The sequence below is a fragment of the Erinaceus europaeus genome, chromosome X (assembly GCF_950295315.1).
Source record: "Erinaceus europaeus chromosome X, mEriEur2.1, whole genome shotgun sequence".
Lineage (NCBI taxonomy): Eukaryota > Metazoa > Chordata > Mammalia > Eulipotyphla > Erinaceidae > Erinaceus > Erinaceus europaeus.
In genome coordinates this window covers 106,438,800-106,452,079 of record NC_080185.1, presented here as the reverse complement: position 1 = coordinate 106,452,079, position 13,280 = coordinate 106,438,800, and positions in this window count along the sequence as shown.

Genomic DNA, 13,280 nt, shown 5'->3' with positions numbered 1-13,280 from the left:
CTCTCTCTCTCTCTCTCTCTCTCATATACACACACTAAAATTAAAACAAAATACTAAGTATTTAAAATTAAATAAAGTCTGGTAAGAAGATATGACCCATATTATTAAATAACCATGGAGATAATTTGTTGACCCCATTCTATTATCCTGGGAACTAAATGAAATTAAAAAAAAAAATCCAGTCAATTCCTTAGACACAGAAAGGTAGATGAAATGCTTCTGGAACCAGATGCAGAATCTCACTCTTTTCATTCCTTGCCAATCCAGGATGCAAGCTTTGCCCTAGTAAATCATCCCCAATGCATTAAATATCTTGTTGGCTTCCTCATTAATTGCTGGAGAAGCAACAGATTCAGACTCATGAAGTCAAAAGTGGGGTCAACACTAAAAAACGGTGAGAGTCCCTCCCAAGGTGAATTTATTATAGAGTTGGGACACATTTTGGGAGAAATCTCAGAGAAGTGCTACTGTATGTTTAGGAATAAGCCGATAAAGAGACTATGGAAGATGTTCCAAACAGAGGAAACAATTAAAATAAAGGCTAGAGGTAACATGGCTGTGCAGAGAACTATAGGGAGTCTGCTATGAATTTAGGAAGTGAGAAATGTTAATTGACAAGTAGTGGGAAATAATTCCACAGAGAAATTTCTTGCCAAGACCACCTTATACTGCTCTGTGTTGTGTTAAAAACTTGTGTTTTGCAGGGCCAGATGGTGGCACACGTGGTTAAGTGCATATATTACAGTGCGTAAGGACCCAGGTTCAAGCCCCTGGTCCCCACCTGCAGGGGGAAAGTTTCACAAGTGGTGAAGCAGGGCTGCAGGTGTTGACTTGGAGCAGTGAGGTCCTGGTGACAACAGCAAACAAGATAAGTTTCAAGGATATAAGACTTAGGGGTTGTTTGTTAGAAGTCTACTATTTTCGTTCAGACTACAGCTTTTACCTCAAAATTGTCAGCATAATTCCAAGTACTCAGAAACATGGATTAAGCTGAGAAACAAAGATAGATAAGCACATTGAATTGGAATGTACTCTTTGATTTACCTAAGGTAAAATCTTACAACAAAACTCTGATAAATAGGCAGATAAACTCCCTCCTACTTTAGAACAGTTCATGAGATTAAAACAAAAGAATGTAAGATTACTTCTCAAGCCCGTTGGTCACTTCACCAAACCCTTTGCTTATATAATACACACTGGACAGAAGACTACCTTTCAATAAAGACTGCCTCCTCCTTCTTAGATATTCTGAATAAAAATTCATGTAGCATATGTTTAAACAAAGACTTAGCTCTGTAGCTATGGATAGACATATCAGACAATAGAGTATGAGCATATATATGTGATTACCATGATCCTATCACATCTCCTGTACCCAGCACCTCCATAGGACTTGGTAGCTTTTATGTATCAGTTTTAAAACTCCTTTCTGTAAAATTTTGGAAATCTTCTGTAAATCTTTCTTTTTGAATATTTCATTTATTAATGAGAGAGATAGGAGAGAGAGAGAGAGAATCAGAACATTACTCTACTAAATGTTCTGCTGGGAATTGAACTCAGGACCACACACTTAAGAGTCCAATGCTTTATCCACTGCATCACCTCTCAGAATACATAAATAGTTTCTTTCTAATAGCTATTCAGCTTGATAGACAACTGGTATAATCGGGCTTAACAAGAATCCAATAAGTATGTAAGACACTGCACCTTGTAAGACTCATAGACTGCAGGACAAGGGCAGGGAATAATGGGAGAATGTCTGGGCATGTGATATTTGCCTAACTTCATTTGTCAACATCTTTTCTGGGACTTTGGTTTCATAGCCTCGACCAAGCATCCTATACACATTTCCTCTAACAGCACTGACTACTTTCTTCTGCTGCTGCCCTAAGTGTCTGGCAGAATCCTAGCCCCCATCCCAGTACACCAAGATGTCCACTGCTATATGTATCAGTGAATATGTGAATGTGCTAGGTTACATGGCAAGGATAATAAAGGCTGCACATGACTAAGATTTCCAGTCACCTGACTTCCAGATGAAGAGATTACCCTGGGTTATCTGGGTGGACTCAATATAGTCACGAGTCTCTTGAGTGGGGAAAATAGAAGGCAGAATAGTCCAAAGCAGAGAGATGGCAGTGTAAGATTGCTGGCCATGGGGGCTGGATGGTAGCGCAGTGAGTTAAGCACACTTGATGCAAAGTGCAAGGACCGGCGTAGGGATCCAGGTTCGAGCCCCTGGCTCCCCACCTGCAGGAAGGTTGCTTCACAAACGGTGAAGCAGGTCTGCAGGTGTCTATCTTTCTCTCCCCCTCTCTGTCTTCCCCCCTCTCTCAATTTCTCTCTGTCCTAACCAATAACAATGACAGCAATAAGAACAACAATAATAACAACAACAATGACAATGATAAACAACAAGGGTAACAAAAAGGAAAAAAAAATAGCCTCCAGGAGCAGTGATTCATAATTCAGGCACCGAGCTCCACCAATAACCCTGGAGGCAAAAAAAAAAAAAAAAAAAAAAAGAGTGCTGGTCACTACTGGCTTTGAAGATAGAAGGATGGTTGTGGTCCAGGAGGTGGCGCAGTGATAAAGCTTTAGATTCTCAAGCATGAAGTCTCGAGTTTGATCCCTGGCAGCACATGTGCCAGTGTGATGTCTGGTTCTGCTTTCTCTCTCCTCCTATCTTTCTCATAAATAAATAAAAAATAATTTTTAAAAAAAGACAGAAGGATGTTTTAGTCACCTATACTCCACATATGAGCGAGACCATATGGTAGCTGTCCTTCACCTTTAACTTGTTTCACACAGAATAATCACTTCCAGTTACTTCCATTTTGTTTCAAATGAAACAAACTCATCCTTTTCGATTGCAGAGAAGTATCAGGTTGTCAGAAAAGTTATGACATATTTTTTCTGTTTTTCTGTACAAAAAAATGCATCATGATTTTTTCAACAGATATATATTACAACTTCTTTATCCAGTCATGCATGGCTATGAAAATACCCCTGAAATCTTACAATTTTGTAAAAGTTAAAAATTTTGTTAAGTTATAAAGTTATAAAACCATGCTAAATCACTAATAAAAACATTAAAAATACAAAGATGGAAGGATGTCACCTCCTAAGGGATGTAGAGAGCTTCTAGAATCTGAAAAGAAGAAGAAGAAATCAGATTCTTGAAATTGCAGAAGACAGGAAGTCCTGTCAACACCTTGAGTTGACTTCAGCAATTCCCATTTTGGACTTCTGATTTCCAGGACTGTGAGAGAATAAATTTGACTACATTTAAGCCACCAAGTTCATGCCAATTTGTTACAGCAGCAATTGGAAACTGATACATTATGTATGTGATGAATATAATCTAAGACTGTTAGCTAAAACTAGACAGCAATGCTTCATGAAGAGATTGCTCAAAAACTTAGCGCCTACTCAGCCAACTCCTCTATTCACTCTGCAATGACAGCATTTTGATGACAATAGGGACAGAATAAGACAAGACACCTTGGACAGCTGTGAACAAATAAGCTTTAGATTTTCATTTGCTGATTAGATAAGATTTCATGTAGTGGTGTGCTTAAAACTCCTTTGCTAAATACAATCACCTTTATCCCTTGGAGGCTTTATCCAGAACAGTTCAGGGAGTGTTTTATATGAATTAAGAATTAATAATAGAAAGTAGGTCAGTGTTGAATTGAAGCCTGGTTCCTTTTACCTTGACCAGCATCCATGTTTCTCCTGCTAATTCTTCCCCCACCCTCTTTCATTCCGTGTCATCTGCTGGCTGCTGGCTGCATTTTCTTCAAAGGAACAAAGCACACAGTTTCAGTCCCCACTTCTGGCCCACAAAGAGGACCTGGGCCTAAGGTCAGTACATTGAGGCTCTGATTAGAATTGGCCCTAGGTAGCAGTCACTCCAGTTCCACCACTGGGGAAACCTTGACAGCTCTGTGACCCTGCCCCCCCACCCTTCCAGGGGCCTTCCTTCTCCCACTCTCTCTTTGCTGCTGTCTGAACAAAACATCACCTCAGTGCAGTTTACCACAGGAACCTGGCCAAGGAAGTCATCACAGGACAATAGACATACAATCCGATAACCTTGTTAGCGTGAATCAAAGCTCCTAACAAGTAGGTGAGGCTAGCGAAGTGGAAGCAAACTATTACGGTATTTGGGTTTGTTCAAGTGGCTTTTCAGATTTCTCCCTCCACCCCTACCACCCCCGATTTGGAGGGGGGGAAAAGTAGCATTTCTTGTCCCTTTATTTAAGATTAAAACCAGGCACAAGGACACTAAACAAAACAACGTGTACAAGGATAAAGTTAACTTTGAAAAGAATACAAATAGAGAAGGATGTACAAAGTTCATAATTATCTTCTAATGTAAATATCACATAAAATCACTTTCTTTGTTCTGCCAGGTCTCTGCAAAATGTAGTAAGTGTGGGAAAACCTTCGTCATCCAGAAAAAGTTAGGGATGTGAATTTATTTGTGTAAATGACAATCATTAATGAACTTATTGCAGATAACAGGCCAAGAATGAGCAAGGTCTATCTTACCTTTAATTTACTTCACATTAAAATTACTATTTCAGTGTTCAGAGGTTTGTTGTGGGGGAGGGTAGGTCCAATTTAGGCCTCTTGTTGCCTCTCTCGTGCCCATTGCTTGCTACAGAGAGCATTTCAACCTTTAAATTGATAGTTTACTCCCACCATTGCTTCCATGAGTCTTCAAAAGATGTCAATAGAGACTCCAAACTGCCTAAAAGACAGGGTCTTGCCTGGACCTAGAGTTCCCTTCCTCCCATGTGCAGTGTCTAAGTTTCTTGTTATCACCATGTTCCTGTACAAATAGCACTCATACTGAAGACAGGACTTGATGCTGCTCGGGCCCATCGCCCGGCAAACCCGCTCTTGTATCTCAGTTTCTTTACCTGTAGCAAATAATGAAATAATAAATTGGCTCCACAAATGTGTAGAGTGCCTTTGGACATGCCATTGTTCTGTTTTGTGTCATTTCACAGTCAAAAACAGGTGAAACTTCCAGGTTTGGCATGGCTTCTGATTTATCTTTGGCTTGAGTGTTTCCCTGAAAGATTAATGAGCCATAGCTAGACCCATACCACGTTAGAGCTTTGACTTTCATTAGGAGATTTTATTATGAGCGTTTTGTTTAGCCATATTTTACTGTTATGCAGAATGAAAAGCTAAGTAACAAATCTCTCTCTCACTCTCTTTCTCTCTGTGTCCTTCATCTGGGAAAATGCTTTTTACTTTTTATATTTTATTTTATTAATTAATTAATTAATTAATTTATTTATTTATTGCTCAGCTTTGGCTTATGCTGGCACTAGGGATTGAACCTGGGACCTCTGAACCTCAGGCATGAGAATCTATTGTAAACCACTGTAACTACCTCCCCAGACAGAAAAAAAGAGACTTCTTTTATGACAGTTGGACAATTTTAGTGCTAAATACAAACCATTTCTTTTTCTTGTTCTTTATTTCTAAAGGACGGCAAAGCAGCACTCCTCCTAATTAATTAGACTCATAATATTTGAAAATAATAAAAGTTCTGTATCTCTTCATCCTGTATAGGAACTGAAAACTGAAGAATATAATTTTGAGAAGAGAAAAATTAATTATGTTCACTCAGTTTACATATATATACATATACATAAACTATATCTTTACATACATTCCCAGGCAATCTACTAGAAATATGTCACTGTGTTGTTTGAAAGAATTCACTGCTCTAATTTTTTCCATCACTGTTATCTTCTAGTACTTGAAATTTCCAGCACATTCACACCGTATGAGTGTACTGTTACAATGTACAAGTTGAGTGAACAAGTTACAATGTACAAGGACCCCGGTTTGAGGACCCGCCACCCCTTTCCCACCTTTGTAAGAGGAAAAACAGTGCTTCAGGTCTCTCTTTCTCTCTCCCTCTCTCCCCCTTCCCTCTTGATTTTTTGGATGCCTCTATCCACCAAATAAATAAAGATAATAACAAAAAAAAAAAAAAAAAGAAAGAAAGAGAGGGGGGTCGGGAGGTAGCGCAGCAGGTTAAGTGCAGGTAGTGCAAAGCACAAGTGGTGCAAAGCGCAAGGACCGGTGTGAGGATCCCAGTTCGAAACTCTGGCTCCCCACCTGCAGGGGGTCACTTCACAAGTGGTGAAGCAGGTCTGCAGGTGTCTATTTTTCTCTTGCCCTCTCTGTCTTCCCCTCCTCTCTCGATTTCTCTCTGTTTTATCCAACAACAATGACATCAATAACAACAACAATAATAACTACAACAACAACAAAAAAAACCGAAGGGCAACAAAAGGGAATAAATAAATAGATAAATATTAAAAGAGAGAGAAAGAGTCAGAAGTTCTCATCACTGACAACCTCCTGGGCCCATGGGATATTTTTTTTAAAAGTTAGTGGTATATAGAATTAATTGATCATTTTTAGCAACAACTCTAACACTAATTAGTTTTAAAATATGGGGGATTTCTTGGGTTATTGATCATGGAGTGTAGTCTTTGACACCTGCAGACCTGCTTCACTGCTTGTGAAGTGACCCCCCCTACGGGTGGGGAGCCAGGGGCTCTAACCAGGATCCTGATGCTGGTTCGTCTGCTTGCCACCATGTGTGCTTAACCCGCTGTGCCACCCCCCAGATCCCTCAATCTCTGTCTGTATCAAAATAAAAAGGAAAAAAAATGGTTACTAGGAGCAATGGATTGCCTGTGCAGGCAAACAAACCTTAGAAGCACTGTTAGTTTTCTTTTATTTACTTATAAAGTGGAAATATTGACAAGACTACAGGATAAGAGGGGTGTAATTCCACACAATTCCCACCACCAGAACCTCTCTTGAAAGCTTTCCTATTCTTTATCCCTTTGGGAGTATGGACCCAGGATCATTGTGGGGTGCAAAAGGTGGAAGGTCTGGCTTCTGTAATTGCTTCCCCACTGAACATGGGCATTGGCAGGTCAATCCATACTCCCAGCCTGACTCTCTCTTTCCCTAGTGGGGCAGGAGGTGGGCTCCAGGACACATTGGTGGGGTCGTTTGCCGAGGGAAGTCAGATTGGCATTATGGAACCTAGTGGCTAAAAAGGAGTTAAGATATAAGGCAGAAGAAGTTGCTGACTAATCATGAACCTAAAGGCAAGTTTATTGCAGGTGAAGGTTTGGGGTCTCCGTTTTGGAGAAAGCTGGTAGGTCTATTTTAAGTATATTTCAAGGGGCCAATGACCCTACTACTTTTTGCCTGATTCTGACAGCTAACATGCAGTTGGACGCAAGTTATTGTCTGGGGAGATGGTGTCATAGTTGAAAAAGGGATGAGAAATCTGGATCAAGGAAGAGAGTAGCTCCCAAATATGGGAAAAGTATATGAATATTGTTAACTGTATACCCCATCGATTTGATTTGGGCCCATATGCAGCACAAGAGCCTGTGTAACCTCTACATCCCTGTAGGTCTGAGCTTGCATTCTGTGCTCCTGGCTAGGAACATTCCAGGCTGCACTAATTCCAGGACCCATCTTCCTCAGGTAATAGGTAGAGTATGTTGTCCAATCTCGCTTTGGAGAATGGAACATCCCCTAAAATTGTTGTTCCACATTGAGGGCAAGGTCCTATAGGGGCCCCAAAAGGGGTCCATTATGGTTTTCCTCATGGAGATGAAGAGTGACAGTGGCAAGAAGGATCTGTTAGAGGTCTAGGCCCATCATCTCTCGGTGGGAATCCCAGGACTGACTAGGGCCTCAGGTGATGGAATGGCCTGATAGTGACTAAAGAATCATCATTAAAGTGTGCCAGTCTCTTGCTCTTATTCAGCTTTTGTAGTCTTTACTTTGTTTGACAAGGTTAACTTTGGAGTTATTGAGGGATGTGTAATAGGAGGTAAGTGAGGAGGGTATCTAGGTCTAAGAAGAAACTATTTTGTTAGGTACTTTATGGTGTCATTTGGGGTCTTTCTACTTGCATGCTACATTTATTGATTCACTGCAAACTATAATGCACCTTTGGTATAAGATATATATTTTCCCCTAACTTTTGGACACATGTGTACATATGCCCTATCTCATGGGCCCTGGCCTATGTCTAGATTTTGAGGTTTGTTAAGGGGTGTACCACCCAAACTGGAATTAAGGTCTCCTAGGAAAGGTCTCACCAGAGTCATGAAGCTGAAGAGTTGGCATTCCACACCTGACATCTCTGGACACAGTCCAAAATGAAACATGCCAAGGTGGTATTGGTTGCATTGACTGGGTTAAGATCAGCAGATGCAGTATCATTTGGTATGAATTAAGAGAAGCATGCAGGAAAGACTATAGGTTCCAGGAATGGGAAATGTGTGGGCTTTACAGAGAAAGGGGAAGTTTCCTGCTGTCTTAGGGTTTAAGAAGGCAAGAGATAGTTATTACTATAACCAAATTATTTGGCAACTGGGTTAGTTTTGAAAATCACATTGTTAGGATTTGCTATATCATGTAGGACCTCGCCATAATTTATGTCCTTTAACACTATTTACATATAGCTGTATCTTATAAAGAAAGTGTTGCACCAATGTTTTCCTCTAAGTATTTGATAGTTTCTGATCTAACATCCATGTCCTTGATCCATTTGAAGTTGACTTTTGTTTCTGGTGAGATAAAGGAAATGATACAAAGAAATTGAAAGTTATCCTGTGCTCATGGATTGGAAGAATTAATATCATCAAAATGAATATTCTACCCAGAACCATATACAAATGTAATGCAGTACCCATCAAAGTCCCACCACGTTTCTTTAAGAGAACAGAACAAAAATTACAATCCTTTATCTGGAACCAGAAGACACCTAGAATCGCCAAAACAATCTTGAGAAAAAGAAACAGAAATGGAGGCATCACACTCCCAGATCTCAAATTATATTATAAGGCCATAATTATCAAAATCGCCTGGTACTAAAACAAAAATAGATACACAGAACAGAATTGAAAGCCCAGAACTAAACTCCCACCCCTATGGACATCTAATTTTTTATAAAGGGGCCCAAAGTATTAAATGGAGGAAGGAGGCTCTCTCCAATAAATGGTGCTGGGAAAACTGGGTTGAAATATGCAGAAGAATGAAACTGAATCACTTAATCTCACCAGAAAAGAAAGACTGTTCTACCTCACTCCCAAGGATTGTCAGATAGCAAAGCTTTCCTTAAGTCATTTCACTGCTGTGATATTTTCCTTCTCCTAAAGTGACCCCTGCCCCAATTTTTCAGACAGCCGTGCTTTAAGGAACTATCTTCGCTGCAGTAGGTGGGAATTGGTATGTCAAGTATCAAGTACATAAGGAGCACAGGCATCTCCCCACTGGTGGATTCCTCTCTTGTCCCACATGAGCTCCTCCCACAGGCTTTAGTACCTCTTCTGGCAAACTAGTCTTCCTGAAAAATTAATTTCAGGTTCTTTTTACATGGCAGTCTCTCAGCTAAAAATAATAGGAGGACTGGGAAGACAGCATAATGGTCCTGCAAAAGACTCATGCCTGATGCTCTTGAGCTCACAGGTTCACTCTCTAGTAACCACTATAAGCCAGAGATGATAATCAGTGCTCTGGTAAAATAATTAATAATAATAAGAAGAAGAAAATAAAAATGGAGGAAGCTTTGTGATTCACCTTTCTTTTCCTCTAGTCCTAAGCAATCAACTGTATGAACCTACCATTGTGGAATTTCTGCAAATAAGTATTTCTCAAATTAGCATTTAACACTCATACAAGAAGAAATGGTTGATACACACAGAGAGCCATGGCAAAGGAATCAACATTCACCATGGTTATTTTGTAAGACACTTTTTTTTTAAAGTTACATTTCTTTTTTATTTTCTTTTTTAATTTTTAATTTTTATTTATAAAAAGGAAACATTGACTAAATCATAGGATAAGAGGGATACAACTTCGCACAATTCCCACCACCAGAACTCCGCATCCCATCCCCTCCCCTGATAGCTTTCCTATTCTTTAACCCTCTGGAAGTACGGACCCAAGGTCATTGTGGGATGCAGAAGATGGAAGGTCTGGCCTCTCTAATTGCTTCCCCGCTGAACATGGGCATTGATAGGTCGATCCATACTCACAGCCTGCCTCTCTCTTTCCCTAATAGGGTGGGGTTCTGGGGAAGTGGAGCTCCAGGACACATTGGTGGGTTTGTCTGTCCAAGGAAGTCTGGCATCATGCTAGCATCTGGAACCTGATGGCTGAAAAGAGACTTAACATACAAAGCCAAACAAACTGTTGACCATTCATGGACCTAAGGGCTGGAATAGTGCATTTGAAGAGTTGGGAGGTTCTCCATTTTTTAGATAGCTAATAAGCAAACTTTAGTTAAATTCCAAAGGGCCTGTGGCTATACTAGTTTTTTCTTTTTCTTTTTCTTTTTTTCCTGAAATCTGATGTGCCGGTGGATCCAAGTTATTGTCTGGGGAGATGATGTCATGGCTGGAAAAAGGACCAGAAAGCTGGATCAGGGAAGAGAGTAGCTCCCCAATAATCCACCTTCTGAAAATAAATGGCCATCCAGGGTATTTTCTGTTGACAAATAGTTACTATTTTGACCTCAAGGGGGAGCCACCGCCTAGTAAATCCTATAATTTCACATTTCTTGTCAGATTATTTACTGTTCACTTCTCTGGCTTCTGACACATCCTCTTGTGAAAATGTAGACTATTCTACACGGGTTCAAAATGAAATGAGTATTCTCTTTCCTCTCATGCTGTTCATTTTGTCCACCTGGTGCTGTATAACTGTTTCCACTTCTCATGTCAAAGTGACCTCCCACTATGTTGTCTGTGGAGTTGGAGAAAGGCCACTGGGCTCTCCAGCTGTGATGGAAGATGTAACTGAGAATTGTCCAGGGGCTTATCCTTTTTCTACTTAGAGACACCACTGATTGAAGTTGTTACATAGAAGTGCAAGTCCAAACAGATTTCCCATGTCTTTGCTGACATTTAGAATGACTTGTACTCTAAAGAACAAGAAGAGGACTTGGTGTTCGAGAGAATGTTTCTGGGATGATAAGATAAAGTCGTGAGAATAGCCTCTCATTCCTTGGGAAATGTCTAGGATGTATGTTGAGAGGTCTAGAAGTTGCCAGGCCAGTTCTTGATCTAATTCCCAGGAGATGAAGTTTCCTTGTTAAAAAGCCACTCTTGCCATTAATCATTACTTTGCTGCCTGTGGGTTAGACAAGAAAGAAAAAAAAAAGCTTAAATCTTCTAAGCTTTAGAATCTAAATCATGTAGTGGCCTCAGGAGGAAAAAAACATTGCCCAGCCTCTTCTTCTTTGTGTGAATTCTTAGCAACGCCCAGTATGATGGACACAGAAGCCCTTTGCTTTACTGGAGGAAGGGGTGAAGCACTTTCAATCCAAACAAAACAGAAAGTCTTCTGTGCCCTATTCAAAATTATGTTTTGTTGTTTTACCTCCTGCCTAACAATTAGCTGAGTTACACGGAGGAAAATTAAACCCTCATGTTGCTCCCATGGCAACCTATCAGATAACCCAATGTTGGGAAGTTTTATTGGAAGTAAAGATGAATAGATGCTCAGAAAACAGCTTATTAACATACCATAAATTCACTTGTTTAAACTGTGCGATTAGATGACATTTAACATCTTCCAGGTTGGCATCTATCATCACAATAAAAAAGAAGCCCGTTACCCTTAAGTAATCTACCATTTCTCCTTCCTCTCTCCTAGCCCTAAGCAAGTACTAATTCACTTTATGTCTGTGTGGACTGACCTCTTCTGGACATTTCATTTACTTTTATTTTTTAATTTATTTATTTATTATTAATAGTTTGTTACAAGATTGTAAGATTACAGCGTATAGTTCCACACCACCAAAGTCCTGTGTCCTCATCCTCCCACCTCCCAAAGATAACCACCATAGTTCTCACAAGTCTTACAAACAATTGGCTTGCTTTTGCTTTGTTTGGATTTTTTTTTGTTTGTTTGGCAAGTTCATGTAAATAAGATCTCTAGATTCCACATATGAGTGAAACCATCTGGTAGTTGTCTTTCATCACCTCCACTTTCATCCATTTGGTCCCAAAGGACACAATATCATCTTTTTGGATTGTAGAGTAGTATTCCATGGAATATTCTTCTGGACATTTCATATGACTGGAAGAATACATCATGTGGTTTTATGTGGCAGACTTTCATCTAGAATAATGTTTTCAAAGTTTATCCACATATGACAGCATGCATTGATACTTCATTCTTTTTAATCGTTGAATAGTATTCCAGTGAATAGCTAGCTATGGGACATTTTGCATCCATTTATCAATGGATGGCATTTTATTTGTTACGTCCTTTTGTCTATGATGAAATCTTTGTGCTCTTTGTGTAGACATGTGTTTCCATTTTCTCTCTGTGTATGTCTCTGTGTGTCTGTCTCTCTCTCTGTCTCTCTCTCTCTCTGGCTTTCTCTGTTATCACTGGGGTTTCACAGCTCCAAGCTGGCTTTTTCAAATAGAAAGACAGAGACACAGACAGAAAGACACAACAGCACCCAAGTTTCCCTCTGTGTAGTGGGGGCCAGGTTGGAACCTGTGTTGTACCAATGGCAAAGCAAGCGCTCTATCCAAGTGATCTATCTTGATGGACAGCCCATGTTTTCAATTCTCTTTGGCATGTACCTCCAAGTGGATTGGTGAGTGACTGTTTAATGGAGCAACCACCAAGATGTTTTCTTTTTTTTTCTCTCCTTTATTGGGGGATTAATGTTTTACATTAGACAGTAAAAATAATAGTTTGTACATGTATAACATTTCTCAGTTTTCCACAACAATACAACCCCCACTAGCATCCTTTTCCAGGACCTGTACTCTTCCACCACCCACCCACCCACCCCAGAGTCTTTTACTTTGGTGCAATACACCAACTCCAGTCCAGGTTCTGCTTAGTATTTTCTCTTCTGATCTTGCTTTTCAACTACTGCTTGTGAATGAGATCATCCCATATTCATCCTTCTGTTTCCGACTTATTTCACACAACATGATTTCTTCAAGCTCCATCCAAGATGGGCTGACAACGGATGTTTTCTAAAGTGATTGCATCATTTTTCATCCCCGTTGCTATAACTGGGTGCTGCCATTTCTCCTCATTCTCACCAACACTTGGCATTATTTGTCTTTTTAGTTATAGTCATCCTAGTGGATGTAAAGTGGTTGGTGTCTCATGGATTTTGATTTCTTTACTTCCCCCACCAAAGTTGTACAAGCCGTGAGGCTCAGTGCTAA